The sequence below is a fragment of the Coenobita brevimanus genome, chromosome 67, assembly GCF_032717465.1.
Source record: "Coenobita brevimanus isolate Jiangsu-jjx chromosome 67, ASM3271746v2, whole genome shotgun sequence".
Lineage (NCBI taxonomy): Eukaryota > Metazoa > Arthropoda > Malacostraca > Decapoda > Coenobitidae > Coenobita > Coenobita brevimanus.
The window spans coordinates 8488169-8508175 of record NC_137020.1 but is presented as its reverse complement, the minus strand read 5'-3'; positions in this window follow the sequence as shown (position 1 = coordinate 8508175).

Genomic DNA, 20007 nt, shown 5'->3' with positions numbered 1-20007 from the left:
AACTCTCTCTGTCCGGTACGCGTACAGTACAAGTCAGGCAGCAGGGCCCCTACCCAAACGACGCGTGGAGAGCGCGTACCCCCTGACAGACCCTTTGCGTACCCCAGGTTGAAAACCCCTGGTCTACATATTCTGGACACCATTATATCAGTGTCATAATAGTAGGGTCAGACAAGAGTCAGTTCAACATGTCGGGGTTTTTGTTGGAAACGTATTCTGGGTGTGACAACCAAAACCACCAGCCACTGGGAATGACAGCCCTGGGATGCTGAGAGGTTTAATCCCTGTAGCACTATGATGTGCTCTCTCTCTCTCTTAGCTTATTATTCAACCTATGGTAGGCATCTTATGATGAAGGAATTTGAGGAATATTAATAGTCACAAATAGAAAAGTCTTGACAAAGCAGAATTACATACTCTAAAATAGTAAAAAAGAATGTGTGTCCTCGGTTTCAAGAGATTAAAGTCATCAGTTCTCCGACGAAACAAAGGACATGTGTGCTGGAACAAGTACAGGCAACATGTAAACAACACAGTAACGAACATGCTGCAAACATGTTGGGAACAGCAGCGTCCACATTCTGTTGGCAACATCATGATGAAGTTTCAGCTGCCTGATAGGGACACTCTTATCCCAGTCCTTCTGCTGCCAGTGTTTGAAGCTGCACTGAAGCATGTTTGCATACATTTTCTCTTTATGCAAGGAAGAAGGAAGCAAAGGCAAGGAGCCCGCAAAATGTTCCTTCCAAGAAAAAAAAAAAAAAAAACAAAATCAAGATCCGTTCATTTCGAGATGCCTGGGCACACTGCTTTTGAAAGACTGGAGATCATAGGAACTGGGAAATACAGAGGGAGACAGTTCCAGAGTTGGCCTGTTGCATGAATGAATGACTGGGAGTAACGGTTAACTCTTGCATTAGAGAGTTGGACAGAAAAGGGATGACAGTTTGTTGCTAGACGGGTGCTACGTGCCAGTTGCAGAGGAGAAGGGATGCAAGCAGGCAGTTCAAAGAAGCAGTGATCATTGATGTAGCTATAGAAAAGAAATACAGATGCAACAGTGCGGCGAAGAGACAGAGGTTGAAGGGAGCCAGTAAGAGGAGGGAAGTTAATAAGACGAAAAGTCTTTGACTCCACCCTATTGAGAAGAGCTGTACAGATGTGGAGAGCCTCTTCACACCCGAGAGTTGTACTCCACACAGGGGGGAATAAAACCTGTGTATAAAGCCAACAACTGTGCAGGGGTAACGAAGGTACGGAGTCGGCTTAGCACGCCTAATCTCTTGGAAGCAGATTTTACAAGAGATCTAATATGATCTTTCCAAGATGAGTCCCAAAAGAATGAAACCCTAAGTATGTTTAGGGACGATGCAGGATTGAGCTGGATATTGTTAAACATTAGTGGGTACTCCTGTGGAAGATTTTGTCGGGTTGATAGGTGTAAGAACTGAGTCTTTGATGCATTAAAATTACAAGATTACTTTTACCCCAGTCAGAGATACGAGCCAAGTCAGACATTAGGTGTGCCACAGCCTCATCCCTTTTGTTGAAGTAATGTTGAGATGGACATTGCGGGAACCGAATGAAAAGGTGAAGGGTGGAGTCATCAGTGTATGAGTGGATGGTGTCAGATGTACAGCTTAGAAGGTCATTGATGAATAAGAGAAAGAGAGTTGGTGATACGACAGAGCCCTGAGGAACACCACTGTTGATAGATATAGGAGAAGAACGATGGCCGTCTACAACAGTGGCTATAGAACGACCAGAAAGGAAGCTATAGATGAAGGCACAGAGAGAAGGACAGAAACCGTTAGTTGGCAGTTTGGAAATTAAAGATTTATGCCAGACTCGATCGAAAGCCTTTGAGATGTCAAGTGCAATGGCAAAACTTTTGCCAAAGTCCCGAAAGGAGGATGTCCAGGAATCTGAAAGGTAGGTGAGAAGATCGCCAGTGGTGCGTCCCTGACGGAACCCACACTGACAATCAGAAAGAAGGTAAAGATAGGAGAGATGCTTTAAAATTTTACTGTTGAGAATAGACTCGAAACTTTTGAGCCACCGGATGTTAAAGCAACTGGGCGATAGTTAGAGGGTTGGGAATGGTCACCCTTCTTTAGGACTGGCTGAATGAGAGTAAACTTCCAGCAAGAAGAATGGTACAAGTTGCTAGACAAAGACGAAAGAGTTTACCTAGGCACGGTGTAAGCACAGAAGCACAGTTCTTGAGGACAACAGGAGGGACCCCATCAGGCCAATATTCCTTGATGGTATTGAGGCCAGTGATGGCAGAAAATACATCAGCTGAAGAAATATTAATGTCAGCCATGAGGAAGACAGAGGGAGGGAAGTGATGGAGGAACATCACCGGAATAGGGGAGGCGGTGGCTCAATCGGTAGAGAGGTGGCCTGCAGTCCTTACGGACCCAGGTTCGAATCCCGGCTGGGGCAGGGAACAGTTTAAGGATTTGAATTTCATTAAATCAGGCTTTACTGATCTACCAGAAGACCCGCCGACATGTCGTAAAAATACCCCCGCTAATACCAATACACCAGTCCTGTATGAGACAGCCCTAGCATGTATTCAATATGGACGGTGGGTGTTAGCGCCGAAGTGGTGACATGTAGAGGTGTATGGTATGTAGGAGGACTGCTGGGCCTTGATAGCAGGCTGTGAAGCCTATGTCCAGAGTCGGACACATAAAAAAAAAAAAAAAAAAAAAAAAAAAAAAGTTGGAATTGGGGGAGAAAGTCTGAGCAAAGAGATCTGCTTTATCAGTAAAAGAAGTAGCTACAGAGCCATCAGAGTAGAAAAGAGGAGGGAAGGATGATGAAGTAAAATTGACAGAAAGATTTTTGGCAGGGTGCCAGAAGGAGAGGGAAGAATTCGAGTTGGAGAGTTGAGAGCATTAAGTACGGATGAAATTATTTTAACAGAGCGAGGAACAAACTTATCACGATTCCGGGCAGAAACATGAAGAAAGATGTGATTCAGGAGTGGGTTGACTCCGGTACCTTTCACAGGCCTTCTCCTTGTTGTGGACAGCATTAAAACAAGCGTGTTTAATCCAAGGAATGTGTGCTTCCATGCCAACGAGAATAACCTCGGTAACGCGCGAGGGACACTCAGATGACTCCCGGCCATGGAAACAATAATCATTCCAGGGAAAATCAAAGAAGTACTGTCCAAGTAATGCTGCATACATTTATCCAAACATGTGCCCAGCATATGTTGTCAACATTTGTTCGAGGGCACCTGTGGACGTGCACTAAGTTGGAGGCAATGATATCGGGATGGGTAGTTGATGAGGTAAGATGCAACGGTTCCCTTATGACTCATGACTGAGCAGACAAGAGAAGAAGGCAGAGCTCGCTGCATTTTTGTTGTAGTTCCAAAAAGGTTTATTTGAGAGTACAGTGAGATATAAGTAGGAGAGAGAGAGAGAGAGAGAAAGAGAGAGAGAGAGAGAGAGAGAGAGAGAGAGAGAGAGAGAGAGAGAGAGAGAGAGAGAGAGAGAGAGAGAGAGAGAGAGAGAAAGAGAGAGAGAGAGAGAGCGAGAGAGAGAGAGAGAGAGAGAACATCTTCCACAGTCAGTCAGATATCAATTCTCGTAAGTAAATGGTCTGGGAAAAAAGAAGCAATACATTATTCAACAGAAGCTTTTGAAGCCTGTTACCTGGAAGTATGATGTTACCTGGAAGTATGATGTTGGTAAGTCTGTGAATGGCAAGCATGGTCTCTCAAACCAAGGGAACATTCTTTACAGTAAAGTGTGGGGTAACTGGACAGTAGCTAAAGGCAACCTTCAAAAAGCTGATCTGCTGTATAGGATGTTTTTCATTAAGATGACTGTCCCTGAGCTCGACAGATCGGCTCCTATCTCCCACATATGTTACAAGAACACTGAAGAAATATTCATTTGCCTCCGGACAATCACTTATGGGTTAATGTTGCAACATACTGTACTGCGTTTCACATACTGCATTGTAGTCTATAAAACCTATGCATTTTACACATATTCCTGCTTTGAAATGCATACCCTTCATGTTATTCTATCCATCTCAAATCCTCAACCCTTAGAGTTCAGAATCAGTTTCATGACAGTTATATAACTGATTCTGGGTGTTGCTACTAAACTTTGTTTGTATTTTTAGCATTACTTGAATGGCTGCACTGATTTATTGTGTGTCATAAGAAATTACTAACAGATATTTATTCACCCGAAAGTGTATCAGTAGCCGGCACTATTTTAAAGCCTCTTAATATGCAGTTAAGCATTATATTGCAAGGACACACCAGGTGATGTTCTAGAAGTTCAGCAATTTCGTGCCCCCGAAATTTAAAGTTTTGGCGGTATTCTTGGGAAGTGAGATAATATTCAGCATATATTTGTAATCACGACTTATGCATAATAAAGTTCATGAAGAAACTGGTGTATATAGGCCAGTGGATATTCATCACCCCAAATCTACCTCAAATTGACGGGGTCGAGGTGTATACAGTACCAGTAACATGTTTTTCTATGGATACACTTAGAGTCCGTCCACACTTGCCCTCGAACATTGATTGGCAACATGTTAAACAGCCTACTCTCGAACAAGCTGTCAACAAGCCAACAATATGAGGCTGAGGAAAATTTTGCTGACAAGTTGGCGAACAATTGTCCAATAACCGTTGCCGTCATGTAATTCAACATGTTAGCAGTGTTGCAAGCATATGATCAAGGGCAAGTATGGGCTCACCATAGTCATCCAGTTATGTTGGTAACATCGAAGCAAGTTCAGAGAGGAATGATCCTGCAGTGTCGCGCCTTTGCTCAAGAGACAAACAAAGAAGTAATAAGAATAGTTGCGCTTTGACATTAAAGCAATCTATACCTAACCAACTTAGAACTAACCAAACATTAACCTGTTATAATACTGTAAATTTTCAGTTACCCTTTGTAGCAATATCTGGCCCAATGTAATATATGGAACTTTTGGAGGGGACTCTATTGAAACAATATCTGGCACAGTCATGGGAAACAATCGGTGGTCCTATCCATTTTCTGGCGGTGAGGCATATCATCCATGTCAGATGCGGAACTCAATCAGCGCGTACGAAAACCCTGCAATACACCATCCAGTCACAATGCATTGTGGAAGCGGCACACCCAGTGTACCGAGCATACCATCACTTTCATTCTCTCCCAAGGACACTGTATAGTGAGGACGTATCTGTGTGCTTTGCTCTTCTGACCCACACAGTGGCTAAACCGTAGACCCTAGTGCTGTGGCTTAGTCTGTGGCCTGCCATGCCTCACTGGTTGCTGTAGTGCTGCGACTAACCTTGTGACCCCTTAGTGCTTCATGCTCTAGTGCTCTCATTACTGTAGTGAGAACATATATGTGCACTGCTATTATGTGACATGTAGTGCCTACTCCCCAGTGCTGTGGCTTTGCTTGTGGCCCCACGTGCCCTGCTCGTTGTTGTAGTGCTGCAACTGATGTTGTGGCCTCTCAGTGCTCCGTGACCTAGTGTTCTGACTACTCTACATGTATAGTGAGGACGTAAATGTGCATTGTGAACTGTGACCCATTTGATGCCTGCCCCTCAATGCTGTGACACTACCTGTGGCCTCACATGCCTCGCTCATTGCTGTAGTGCTGTGACTAACCTTGTAGCCCCTCAGTGCTCCATGCCCTAGTACACTGACTACTGTACTCTAGTTCTGTGTGATGGCTGAGTTTGTGCCTCTTGTGGCGGTGTCCTGCTGCAGATCCTGTTAGCCTTGTGCATGGTCCTAGTTATTGTCTCCACGGCTCCTCCACCACCTACTAAGAGGTGTCGTGTCCTTTACTACATGGGGAAGATGGATATAATTAACTAGATGGAACAAGGCTGGACCATCGCAAGACTGATCCGGCACTACAACATGACCCACACCATATTGCAGGATCTGCAGAAAAACAAAGACTCCATCCAAATGTTCTTCCAGGGTGAACATGGCACGACTGTTTGAAACAGTGAGCGCAAGATGATGGCCAAGCCACGCTTTGGCAAACTTAATCAGGCCTGCGTGAAGTGGTTCAAACAACAGGATAGCAGTGGCTTGATTGTGCTTCCTGTCAAGCTGATGGCTGCAGCCAAGTTCGCTGGCAACTGGGGATCGCGGATTTCAAGGCCTCTGAAGTTTGGCTGACTGTGTTCAAACCTCGACATGGGCTCTTTAACAGGAGTACTTATAGTGAAGCTTTGGATGCAGACACCGAAGGAGTAGATGGGTTTTGCATAGAGCTGACAAACCTGATTGAAGAAAAAGGCCTATGCCTGAATCAGGTTCATAATGCTGATGAAACTGGTCACTTCTTTCGGTCTGTCCTGATTAATACCTTGGTTGACGAGAAGAAGAAGTCAATACCTCGTTGTAAGGTGGGTAAACAGCATGTCTTTGCTTTATGTTGTGCCAGTGCAATAGGCTCATATCATCTGAAATCTGTTATAGCGAGGCATACAAAACAGCCACTTTGTCTCTGGGGGTTGATGGATTGGTTCTTAGTGATTAGGCTTCGTTCACAGCCAAGATCTTCAAGGAGAGGTTCTACAGTCATTCTGTGAAGGAGATTAGTCATTATCAAACGTAGAGTCTTGATCTTGCAGCGACCATGTGAAGACCCTGCTTCTTCTTGATAATCTTCGTGTTCAATCTTCTGAAAAGGAGTTGGTTGGAGATGGAAGTCGTTTTAGGGTGATGTTCTTGCCGTCTGATTCGACTTCCATCTAGCAACCGATGAACCAGGGTATTATTGCATCAACAAAGTGGCTGTACCGGAGAAGGTTTATGCAAGACGTGATGGTTGTCCTCAAGGACGAGAAGGAGGCAACTTAAGGCGGGGACAGTACGGGAGAGAGAATCTTGGCCAACTTCAAGCGGTATTCTCTCAAGTCTGCCATCTATAATTGAGCCCAGGCTTGGGGGAAACTCTCTGCACTCACGCTTGTGCATGGAACAAGCTCTTCAATGATGAAGAGGCCATTGTTGGCTTTACTGAACTGGAAGCTCAGGACTTCATTCAGCGGATGAAACCAGCAGAAAGACGGGCAACTGAGGACACCATCCACAAATTCTCGGAAGTGGATGAAGGAGACTTTGGGTACCAGACTATGTCCAGCCAGGAAATCATGGAGTTCGTGACTCCAAGCGACACCAAGGTTGCAGGGGGAGAAGCAAGAGGATGATGACAACGAAGTTCCTGATCTCCCGAGGCTCCTTCAAGTCCGTGATGCTGTGGAGGTTCTTCTCAACCACTGTGAGCATCCCACTTGCCAGGCCATCTTTACCCATGCCATGGCCACCTATCTGCGAGATGGCCATGAAAATATTAGGCTATAAAGCTGTAATTTAGAACGACCACTAGGCAGTCCTCCATCATGTCCTTTTTTCCTTCCAGTGATGCTTGCCACTCCATTACTCAAGCCTTTGACTTTCTGGAATTGGCCTCTGTCATCCTAGCCCTCTATTTCCTCTCGTTGGCCTCGTTCATCCCAGGCAGGCACCACCGCAGCCACTGCTTCTCCACCTTGGCCACTCACCTCTGGCACAAAACCATCGGTGTTAGAATGAGGCACATTTGCCATGGCCCCATTATCTCACCCTTCAGCACCTCCACGGGTGGTGTCACCGCCTGAGTTCTCTCCGCCGTCAGAGGTCTCACTAGATCTGCATCTCACACCCACTGCCACTTCTCTGGTGCTTACTCCAGCAACCCTTGCTGAGATGGATGCTGAGGTGACGGAGCTGGAGTAATCTTTGTGGGAGCCATTCACCACTAAACTACACGGGATTAAGTGCATGATGCACTGCTCTCCCTTCATCATTACCAATACTAGGTGAGTGCAGTATGATTATGATTTTATTATATACTGTATTATTGTACTATATGTACTGTATCAGTACTGTATTTTATTTTATGCTTCATTCTAATCTTTTACTCATGGGTAAAAGTGTAGGAGAGTTTTTAGGATAGAGGGCCGAGAATTATAGTAGCACATTATCTGGCTCAGCGCCGAATGGATGGCTGATTGGGGGTACCTATGCAATACCTAGCGTTCTGGAATATGGGACGTTGGGGTTGGCTGAATTACGCCAGATAATTGAGAGTTTACTGTACCTTATTTAGTCTGGGGGGAGGACGAAGGTGCAGAGTTGCTGACCTTTTCCTCGAGGCACTCGGTCCGACTTTACCAATATGATTGGAAGACGAATTATGCCCGTCATGAAGTAATCGCACACAGGCTTCACAATGTACTGTTAATACCATTTATTATGTAAATATTCGTTATTGATCATTATAATGTACATTTTTGCGTAAAGTGATTAAGATTGATTTGCTGGTATAGAGTTGATGCTCTATGCTGAGATAACTAAGATATTCAGCAGTGTGGGCATTGTGTGAGGGTAGCCTACTGCTTTTAAGTTATCCACACATCTCAGACCACAAATATCTCATTGCCAGGAGAGGTTTATTATTTTCACAGACCTTGGATACCGTAAATATAGAAACAGTCAGCCATCAAGATTTCACACACACACACACACACACACAGACTAGAAAAATTTACATCACTAAACAGCGGGGGTGTAAGAAAAACATACTTCAGCAGAGGGCACAACAATTATGAGGACTGACATCCAGTTATACTTGATTAACATCTGCATACTTTCCCACTCTAGAAGCATGTAAATAATTATTTTGTTGAATTTTCTCTCTCTCTCTCTCTCTCTCTCTCTCTCTCTCTCTCTCTCTCTCTCTCTCTCTCTCTCTCTCTCTCTCTCTCTCTCTCTCTCTCTCTCTCTCTCTCTCTCTCTCCCTCCCTCTTTCTGTGTGTGTGTGTGTGTGTGTGTGTGTGTGTGTGCAGGAGGAATAAACCACGGACAAAACTGCGGCAACAAAATGTCTTTTTTAAAGAAATATAGAAAGACTAATTCTGTAATCAGATTAAGTAGATTTTTGCTGAGCACATTTTTCCTCAACTCTCTCTCTCTCTCTCTCTCTCTCTCCCCCTCTCTCGTGTTGTGTTGGTGGGGTCTGTTTTTTGTTATTGCTACTTCTCACAGCTCTGTCTTTTCCCTTCGTTTTCATCACTCCGCTCCTTAATAGGTACAGAGGTGTATCTGTACCACTGTAGGTACAAGGGATACATGCTACCCCAGGAGGAAAAAATGTAAGAAAATGCCAAACCTAATCATCATTAAACAAAATACACAGGACTACTCTTCAGCATTGTATGTGTGTGTTTAACATAAAACAAAAATCTAAATGACGACAATTCCTTGCTTTCCCTTCAAAAGAAAATAACTTCTTTGAAAATACAGAAAAGTTTTGAAATCGGTTAATGAACAAACAAGATATTGAAATAAAATCTACTGACAGATAAAATCTAACGCAAATACGCAAGACTTCACATGGGAAGAGGCAAATCTGCGTAAACCTCTTACCTTCCTGGAACGAGAAAATTGAAAATTACCCTTTTTTGTATTTTTTATGGTATACTGTCAGGAAACTAAAATATCATAACACACTGCATAATACCTAATAACGTATATATGTAATATGGAGTTCGAAGAAAGTCGTCCCCAAAGGAGAGGGCTAGAGGAAATAACGTCGCTCATTCTGTCATTAGGAATCTCACACACAGCACAGTAAGACCCCTGATGAAAACTCCCCCAGCTTGGAAAGTTCCACACACCCGTGCCTTTACACGTGACACAACCAGTCACATACAGGGGAAGTGGGAGAGACAGGGCTGAAGGGGTTAGGTGAGAGAGACATTGAGGAGAGGCAGGAACAGAGCGCGCGGAATTAGCGAGCATAAAACCGCTCTCACCTCAGTACTGCTCTTGTGAGATACTCCCTCTGAAGAAATAAACTACAATCAAACCCCAGACTCATCTTTATCTTTCTCCTGCCATCCACGACAAGTACAACAAACATTCTCTCCTTCTTAAAATCCCTACAATCTAACACACTATTGGAAAAGTTCGTCGACGACTACGATATTATACTTGGTGGCAGTAAGCGTACGATCCATGGGGCGGATTCTGAAAGCTCAAAAATCCTCGCAAATCCACCATCTTTGGGCGTAAGAGCAACTTTTCACTAAGGTGCATATTCTGGAGCCCTAGAAAAAGAGTGCAAACTCTATGTGGCGTTGTCAATTCTCCTCTTAGAGTTGCGCCATGTGAGGGGCAGCCCTAAGTACATCGTAAGCCTTATAACTCTCCTATTTTTACAAATATTGTAGCTCAGGCATCCCCCAAATCCTCAGAATTAAATCATGCATCAATTAATCCTTAACTGCATACAACTGTTGCGATTTTTCAAAAAATAATAAGTACAAGTGGCATCAGAAGGTCGTAGACGATGCCAGAATACTATAACGGAGCAAGTACTATTTCGACTTAAGTGGTAAAACTAGCATTGTCGGCCAATATTGCCTTTACTGCAAACAAATTACAGCCTAATGATATAATGTTCACAAAAATTCGATTAAACATGCCAGTGTAAAGAAGTAACTCATCAAAAATATGGTGATAGCCTACATGACACAATGTCGAAAAAAAATATAAATCAGCGCACTTATTTCTTCCTCTGAGAAGTTCACTGCCCTTCTATACATAATATTTTGGTGGTCTTCCACTGCTTCAATACTGTCTTGGAAATTATGACTGGCGGTGTGAAAACATCGTCTGCTACCACTATGACGTCATACTCCTGTGTACTGTGATTGGTTGCTCAGGTATAAATAAAGAAACCTTCCGCTCCTTGATTGGCCAACACTTGCGCTGGCGCAACCTGGTGTTGGTCTTAAGACTGTCGTACAACACTCTCCAGAATACCACTTGTCAAAACCTCGTATGCACATCGCAAAAGTTCTCGCAGATTGTCTCGTAACCCAGACACCTTTCAGAATCCGCTACCATGTCTACAGTTCTACCGTTGAGTCTATATCATCAAGATAGAAAACAAAAACCACCACAAGTTCGAGCCATGGTTTGACAATCTACAGTTACAACCAACCTACCAATCTCTGTCTATTTACGACTACGTATCGACTTTGGGGGCAAGCAGCGAACCGACGAACCACAGTACAATCTATTTACGCCTCATGATTTTATCATCATTCAACATTCAGCTACGACAAGTCTAGTTAGCTTCGAGCTTCAGTTCTACGATTCACGGTAAACTACAAGCATCTACGAGTGCCACGAAATAAGCCATATCTACAAGCAACATTCATCCAGCAAACGAACCTATGCAGCAGAGAATGAAGAGGCGCTGATTCAGTGGTGACGGGAGAGACAACGCAACACTACCAGAACCAGCCCTGACCCAGCACTCACCTCACTCACCATTACTTACCACGGCTCTGAGTCTCCGAGGGTGACACCATTCTACATTTGCTAGTTGATGTATGTACTTTTACTTTGTTTTTCCCAGAGAGCATAAACATACAATCACTGTTTTTTGTTTATAACTTCAGAAATTATCACCACTATCCTATAGGGATGTAGCCTATTGTTAATACAAGAGTGATAAAAAAAACTTTGCACAAGATATACAATTTACAACAATCAAACTAAGTAACAGTTAAGATAGAGTTGATGAGGATTACAGGGTTAGGAAAAAAAAAAAGATAAACAGGCAGTGAGTGGCGTTACGACCCGAGTCCTCAAACCACAACGGACTCCGATAGCCATTCACACGTCATATAATTCTTTATATTCTTAAAAAAGTTTACCTTTTCTAGTAACAAACACCACTTCATCTATATACAAACTTACATGCATATACCTTCTTCAGTTATCTATATTAAGTCCAATACTAATTACTAGTACCAACAGTAACAATTATATGTGTATATATATATATATATATATATATATATATATATATATATATATATATATATATATATATAGTGTATTGCATTCATTTATTCCTAATAATTGTCGTTATCTACAGAGTTAACACATACATAAAATGTTTCATGGCAACATTCCATAACAAAATGTTCCTCTTAATTAGTTTAATGCTATTGTAGATGTTTTCAACATCACCAATTTTATTGCCAGAGGAGACAGCATTTGAATTGCCCAGTGACGATTCACAGTTAGTAGAACAACAGGAAAACGTAACAAACACACATAGTTCTCCACGAACAAAAGATCAAGAAACAAACACTTCTGTGAGAGGATTTTAGGATAATGACGCCTCTTGGACAGTTTTCTCTGATGTGGAATGGGAAGATTATAGATCTGGCATACACATCTATGAAAACTTACTCAATAGGATACATTGGTCTGGAAATATTGTACATACTCAACAATTCCTTCCCATAACGACAAGGGACTTCAAGTGAAATTGACCAAACAAAGAAACACAATGGCTAGTGGATCTAACACCACAGCTCCACCTTCCCCACATCAGGTATTCGTGTACCATGAGGATAAGAATCTCACAAAATTCTCAGGCACCAACAAAGACCGCTTCGATGTGATGTCCCTTATAAATCAGTGTGAGCAACTTTTTGTTGAAAGACACATGAGAGATGAGAGTGAAAATATAGCTGTTTTTTCATCATGGATTAACCAAGATAGATGCCCAGCTAGTGATCTGCTTAGATCTGATAAGCTCTTACAAGCCCAGACATATGATGCATTTAAGACAGAATTTCTAAAGAAACGTTCTGAAGGTATAATTTTTTGTCATGAATAATTCCAGAATTACATAAGATCGTGGATCTTATGAGACAACGTACCACAAACCCTGTCTTAAGTGAAATAACAGCAAATGTGTCCACAGTTAAGAGAATATTGTTAGCCTGTATGAAGAACTCAAATTGGGTAATAACTGATGGGAAGATGTCACTAATACGTGTCGTAGACATGCTGGGTTATGTACAGTAGCTGCACTGTGTAAATTACCTGACAGGGTTTCGAAGACAGGAAAAACAGTTGCTTATACCACAGGAATGTGTTTGTTAGAGTTCATAAACGAGGTAGAGCTGAACTCTAGCAAAGCAGAGGTGAGTGAATGTGAAGTAAAACAACCCAGTACAACCAGAATGAGAATTACAGACACTGTGGCAACCATGAATACATCTAGCCCAAGTACAGAACGAAAATGATCGCGACCCGAAAACAGACAAACCAAACAACAGCTGACATCGAGGCAGCAATCGTAAACACCAGGCCACAGGCAGCCTCAAAAGTTTACATGTAGTCCAAGCGGAAACTGTGCCACAGAAAAACCAAAATAAGGAAATCCATTTCGTGGGTCACATTCGGGAGATAGGTCTACTCTATGTTATTATTGTGCGAATCTTGGTCACACGAAATCTGAATGTTACATTAAACTTAGGGATGATAGTGACAAAGAGAAAGGGATGCAACCATATTGCAGAAAGAATAAAAACACAGGACACTGGACGTCACATTGGAAAACAGTTGAAAGGTTAGTATCTGTTATTAAGTCGGGAGAAGGGCATGCCATGACGAGAAACGACCATACGTAAAGAAAAACAATCTAGAGTGCACACAGGATACATTTTTCGAAACGAGTGTATATTGGTGTCCGCTTCCTGTGAAGATCAAAAGCTTTCATTATTCTTGGATTCAGGGTCTCCAGTGGATGTAATAACACAAGAGGAATTAGATCGGCCTCTCAGGTATAGCAGCACCCCTTTTTTGCAGAGCAAAAAGAATGCCCACCTGGAGTACCTTCTGCAGCACTACATCATCCCCGCTTCTAATCGTAAGAGGTCGGATAAGCTGTTATGGGGCCAGAGCGACCTCCTTAATAACCTTCCCCAGGTGCCTGAACACCAGATCGTGGATGACCCTGATAATATCAACTGGGAATACGATCCAGTCAGGGCTCCTGCAGTGGATGCCTAGCACCGCCTCTGACCACCACTGCATCCACCATCGCCGACGACCCTGGACCGCATGAAGGATTACGGTAATGAACTATGGATGAATAACTCGAGCTGAACTCTGCTGTTTAACGTGAGGGGAATGCATAATATTTCTGGTTCCTGTTTATTTTATTATTATGGATTTTATGCTCTGTTTATTATCATAGTAGCATAGGCGTTTTTTTCTTAGGTATGTTTATCATAACATTGTTTTCTCTCTCTCTCTCTCTCTCTCTCTCTCTCTCTCTCTTAGGTAGAGTGATCAGTGTCGCACTAATTATTATTATAATCTTTCACCTCTCACTGTGCATTTTGACTCATCTAATACTCATTCTGATGCATAATGTTATGTAAACATCATAATGTTATGCCCCAGAACGAGTAGTAGACAAGGCAAAGTGAAGGGTGAGAGTTATGCAACAATCATTGTCGCACTAATTACTATTATTATCAGCATTGTGTTATTGTTTACCTTTCACCCTGCACTTTGAATCATCTAATACTTGTTCTGATGCATAATGTTATGTAAACATTATAATGTTATGCCTCCAAAAGAGTAGTAGACGAGGCAAAGTGAATGGTGAGAGTTATACAATAACACTGTGATTCACTCCAAAATCCTAGTGAAATGAACTTTTGTTTTCTTCTTTCTGGTACCTGACGATTTTATTCAACATAGAAAAAAAATTCAGCATGAAAACTATAAATGAAACCAAGTTAAAAAAAAAAAAATTCAGCTCGAATAATCTACCTAAGGTTGAATAAATTTGTCTGGTAGCAGCACGAATTAAGTAGAGAGGACATTAAAATATATTGTGTGTTTTTATGATGGTAACTACCATCATAATATAAATTTTGCTTGGAAACCACATTCCGAAAAAATCCATATATCCTACTTTAGGTTATAAAAAATATATATACATATATATTTTCCCCCGAAAATTCCATAACATACCTGCATTCCCCTTGATGCAGAGTTTACTATGGTTTTTGAATGAAGCGTCTGTCGATAGCAAAAAACCGATTTTTTTTTTTTGAAGTTGTGCAAACTTCAATCGCTTTTTCTGACATATTTAATGTCACCTACATCACATCTCTGTACTAGAAACTCGGAGTACGTGAGACGACCAAATTGTTGTCTGGCTTATTCTTAGTTTTTAGTACTGCATTTACTGTATCTTCCCAGCTTTTCCTTGCATTACCTCCCTCCCCTTCCATTGCGTTGCTTTCCTTTGCCTTCCCTTCTTACCTCCAAATCTGTTTTCCCATCCATTGCCTTCCCGCTGCCTATTCCTTGCCTCCCGTTCCTGCCTTCACATATCTCTTCCCCTTCTCTTTCTTCCATCTATCACTTTTCCTTCCTCGTCTCTCTTCTTCCTTTAGTTCCCCCCTCCTCATCCACTTCACTCCTCTTTCATCTTTGCCTCACTTTTGTCTTTTTTCCTCTTTAACATACCGTTCCACCCCATGTTTTTCGTTCTTTCATTTCTTTGTCATGTATTTCTTCCCATTCTTCCCTATCCTCTTTCTACTCCAATTCCCATTCCTCCAGTACCCTGTCTCCTCAACTCCTCCTCCACTTCCCTCTTTTCTTCCATCACCCTTCCTCTCCCTCACTCCACTTCCGTCTATGTCTTTACTGGTGTTCCGTATCTTGACTTTCTATTTCTTAAGTTCCTTCATTCTGTAATATCTCCTCTGTTTCTCTCTTGATCTTACTTTCCTCCATTTTGCTTCCTCGCCAGTCTCAATTTTCCTCCGTCCTTCAGTTTTATGGGCATTCTTTCCATGTTTATATTCTCCTCTTCCTGTCGGTTCTACTTTCCGTGCCGCTTCTTCTCTACTGAGAGAGAGAGAGAGAGAGAGAGAGAGAGAGAGAGAGAGAGAGAGAGAGAGAGAGAGAGAGACAGAGAGAGAGAGAACAGGAGGGGGGATATCTTTCCTTGTCCAGGGTTTCCTTTCATCTCTTTGCCTTTACTACTAATAACATTGACTACTTTTTTCTTTGCCCACCCTCTCCTTTACTCCTCTCCCGTCCGCTGTGTGTCTTTTGCCTTTTTATGGCATTTTTAACAGTTTAATCCGATTGGCCTACAGTACCATAAGAATGTGCATCAAGTTCTTCCTACCTTCTCTCTTGGCGTCAGGGAAGAGACAAGGGGTAAGAATTGGGGATGGAGAGGTAGAGGGAGTCGGTGGTGTACTGGTAAACACTCGCACCTCGCATGAAAGAATGCGAGTTTTACCTCGCCTGGACGGAGTCCGGCAAGATATTGTTTTTGGTCGAGTTTCTTTATGTTTGTATCATTGTTAGCAACACTATGGAATAACGGCTGAATGAAATTACATGAAACTTTCAGGATATGTGGGCATTGGTCTAAAAAAGTGAAAAAAATTTTGGAGGTAATCAAGTGAACCTGAAAGGTCAAAATCAAGGTCACGGATTTTAGAGGGTCATAACTTGAAGCCGGCTGAAGATAGAGATATTTACTATTATAAGCATACAGGAACTCGTAACATGGGCTTTCATTTGGCACCAAGACCTTTGACCTTGAGTGACCTTGAAAGGTCAAACTCAAGGTTACGGATATTCAGGGGGCTGTAACTCGAAATTGGTTGAAAATAGAGATATTCACTATTATCAACACATACGAAGTCCCATATAGGTTATTAATTGGTAGCATGACCTTTGACCGTAAGTGACCTTAAAAGGTCAAAATCAAGGTCACGGATATTTAGAGGGCTATAACTCGAAACTCGTTGGAGATAAGGATTTACTATCATCAAGAACTAAGAAGTCTCATGTAGGCTTGTATTTGGCACCATGACCTTTGATCTTGAGCGACCTGAAATGGTAAATGCAAGTTCACAGATTTTCAGAGGGTGTAACTTTAAAACATTTTCACCGTTACCTTGGTCATTACTTGCGTATCCTATTGACACTAAATGGTAGTATTTTTCTCCCTTGTCACAATTCATCTATTCCTCAACAAAATTTGTTTTTCCCACGTCAGTGTTTTTGTTTAATTCTTGTCAGTGTTGATCTGATTAAAATTCATTTCTCCCTTGTCACAGTTTATTTCGCTTTCGTCAAAGATTGTTTCTCCCTCTTACATATTTATTCTCTCTTGTGAATGTTTGTTTCTCCGCTTTCAAAGGTTATTTATCCTTTTTCATAGGTTATTTATCTCTTCTCATAGATTATTTTCCCCCTTGCCACTGTTTACCCAGCATTGTAATCGACGAACATTGATGTAAACTGAGTACTGTAGGTCGTACTCTCGGGAAGAATGGTGTTTTACTTGCATTTAGTAATCGCCCATGCTCAATTGACTGACACGAATTTGAACAAAACTTCCTCCTTCTTCAGTGGCGGTTGCATGTTTTCCATTTCCGCTACTAGAGCCGGATATACTCGTAAAGTATTATATCTGTGTCTCTGCTCCTATACCTGTCCCTGAATATTGTGTGTCGATGTCCCTGTTTCTCATTCCTTCCCAGTCCCTGTATCTCGTCCTTGTCTCTGTTTCAGTCCCTGTCCGTATCCCTGTACCTGCCCCTGTATGTCCCTGTCCCTGTACCTCATTCTTATCCCTGTCCTCGTATCTCATCCTAGTCTCTATATCAGTCCCTGTCCATATTCCTGTATCTCGTCGTTGTCCTTGTCCCTGCATTTCGTCCTTGTCCCTGTCCCTGTATCCTGATATTGTCCCTGTCCTCGTATCTCTTCCTAGTCTCTGTATCAATCCCTGTCCATATCCCAGCATCTCGTCGTTGTCCTTGTCCCTGCATCTTGTCCTTGTCCCTGTCCCTGTATTTCGTCCTTGTCCCTGTCCCTGTATCTTGACACTGTCCCCGTCCTTGCATTTTGTTCTTGTCCCCGTATCTATGTTTGTATGTCTGTCTCCTTTTGCATCTGTGTCTTCATCTCTGTTTATCTATCTGCCTCTGTTTCGTCCTGTGGGCGTGTCTCTGTCCCTGTTTTTGTTCCCTCACCTCGTTCCTGTCCGCTGTTTCCCTGCCCCTGTCCCTGTTCCTGTATCTCCTCTCTGTTTTGTACGTGTCCCAGTATCTCGCCAACTTTCCTGTCTCTGTGTTACCCTCCTCTCCCTGTTCTTCCTGCTGTATCTTGTCCCTGTATTCATTCCTCTATCCTTGTCCCTGTCCCTATTTTACGTCCCTGTCTCCCTACCCGTCCTTGTATCTCGTTCCTGCCCTTCCTGTCACGCATCTCAAACCTCTTTCTTTCCCTGTCCTTTTTCTTGTCCCTATACTCGTCCCAGTATCTCGTCCCAGTCCCTTTCCATGCTTCTATATCTAGTTCCTGCTCTTGTCTCTTTCTCTGTATTTCTTCCCTCTCCCTGTGCCTGTTTCTCGTCCCTATTCATGTCCTTGTCCCTGTATTTTGTTCTTTCCTTGTCCCTGTGTCTCCTTCCTGCCCCTCTCCCTTCATTTCGTTCCTGTCTCTGCGCCTGTATCTCGTCCTTGTCCCGGTGCATGTATCTTGTCCCTATTTCCTACCTCTGTCCTTGTATCTCGTCCTTGTCGCTGTGCTTGTATCGCGACCCTGTTCCTGTTCCCGTCCCTGTGCCTGTATCTCGTCCTTGCCCCTGTGCCTGTATCTCGTCCTTGCCCCTGTGCCTGTATCTCATCTCAGTTTCTGTCCCTGTCTCTGTATCTAGTTTTGGACCCTATCCCTGTATCTCACTCCTGTTCTTGTCATTGAATCTCGTCAACGTCCCTTTTCCTGTTCCTCTATCTCGTTCCTGTTCCTATCCCTGTCACTGCATTTCGTTCCTGTCTCAGCTCCCGTATCTCATCCCTGTCCCTATCTCTGTATCTAATTCTCTTTCCTCTCTCTATTCCTGTGTTTCATTCCTGTCCATTTCCCTGTAACTGGTCCCTGACCCTGTATCTGTGTTTGTGTTTGTCTCTTTTTGCATCTGTATCTTCATGTCTGTCTTTGTCTATCTTTCTCCGTTTCTACCTGTGAGTGTGTCTGCGTTTCTGTCGCTGCAGCTGTTTGCAAAGATATAGTTGTATCTCTATCTCCAGCTATGTTTGTCTCTGTCTGTCTCCCTTTCTTTCTTTATGTATTTTTCCTTGCTTGGGCCCTGGTACTAGATGCGCTTTTGTTTGCCTATCTACCTGTTTCTCTTTCATTCTCTTTATATCACCCTGTCAGTCCCTGTTTATGTCTTTGTCAGTTTGTTTTTGAATTTCTATCGTTCCTTCTGTCTATCTGCCACTGCCTTCCAGTTTGTATGTAGAGTCACTCATAAGAGATGTGATCCTTCTCCAGCCAACCCCTCGCATTTTGATGTGGAAACACCGTAAGCCTTGAAGCTTCATAAGGTTCATGTGCTATTCTGAACTTTTGTGCCTGTATGAACCCCAGTATACAAAGAAGCATTACATCCTCCAATGTGGTGTTGCGGGCCATTATCAAATGCAATACCGAAAAAGAATACTGAATACTTAACAGTTTTGATGACTGCACCCTGGAAAAAAAAATTCCAAGCTACAGTCACGCATGTTTCAAGCAAGCAGCATATTTCTATGGAAGGCGGATTGAGCAAAGGAGTGGAGTTAAGGGGACGGGGCCGAACGTCGAAGCAGCCAGCCAGAGCAATGTGTAGCAATCAGGAACTTGTTTAGGAAAAAAAGTGCCGTGAGGGAGGATGTGCCTATCATGAGATTGAATGTGTTTTGCAATGGCCGAAGTTTACATTCACACCAAAATTTGTCGTTCATATAACAAATACAAATGGTGTAAAATCTGGACACGATAAGAGAACCTACCCTTCCACGACGTCGATAGCACGCCACCACAATACATCTTACCACACAAAACACAGCAAACACCGAACACCATATCACATTTTAGTTAATACCACACATCACAGCACATAGTACAGAATAACACAAGACATAATACACCATACATACCTTGCAAAGCACATCACACATAACAAACCAACTCCATCTATCCATCCATCATCCAATCCTACGTTGCCCCATGAGGAGCGTAGGAGCCCGGGGTTAGGCAG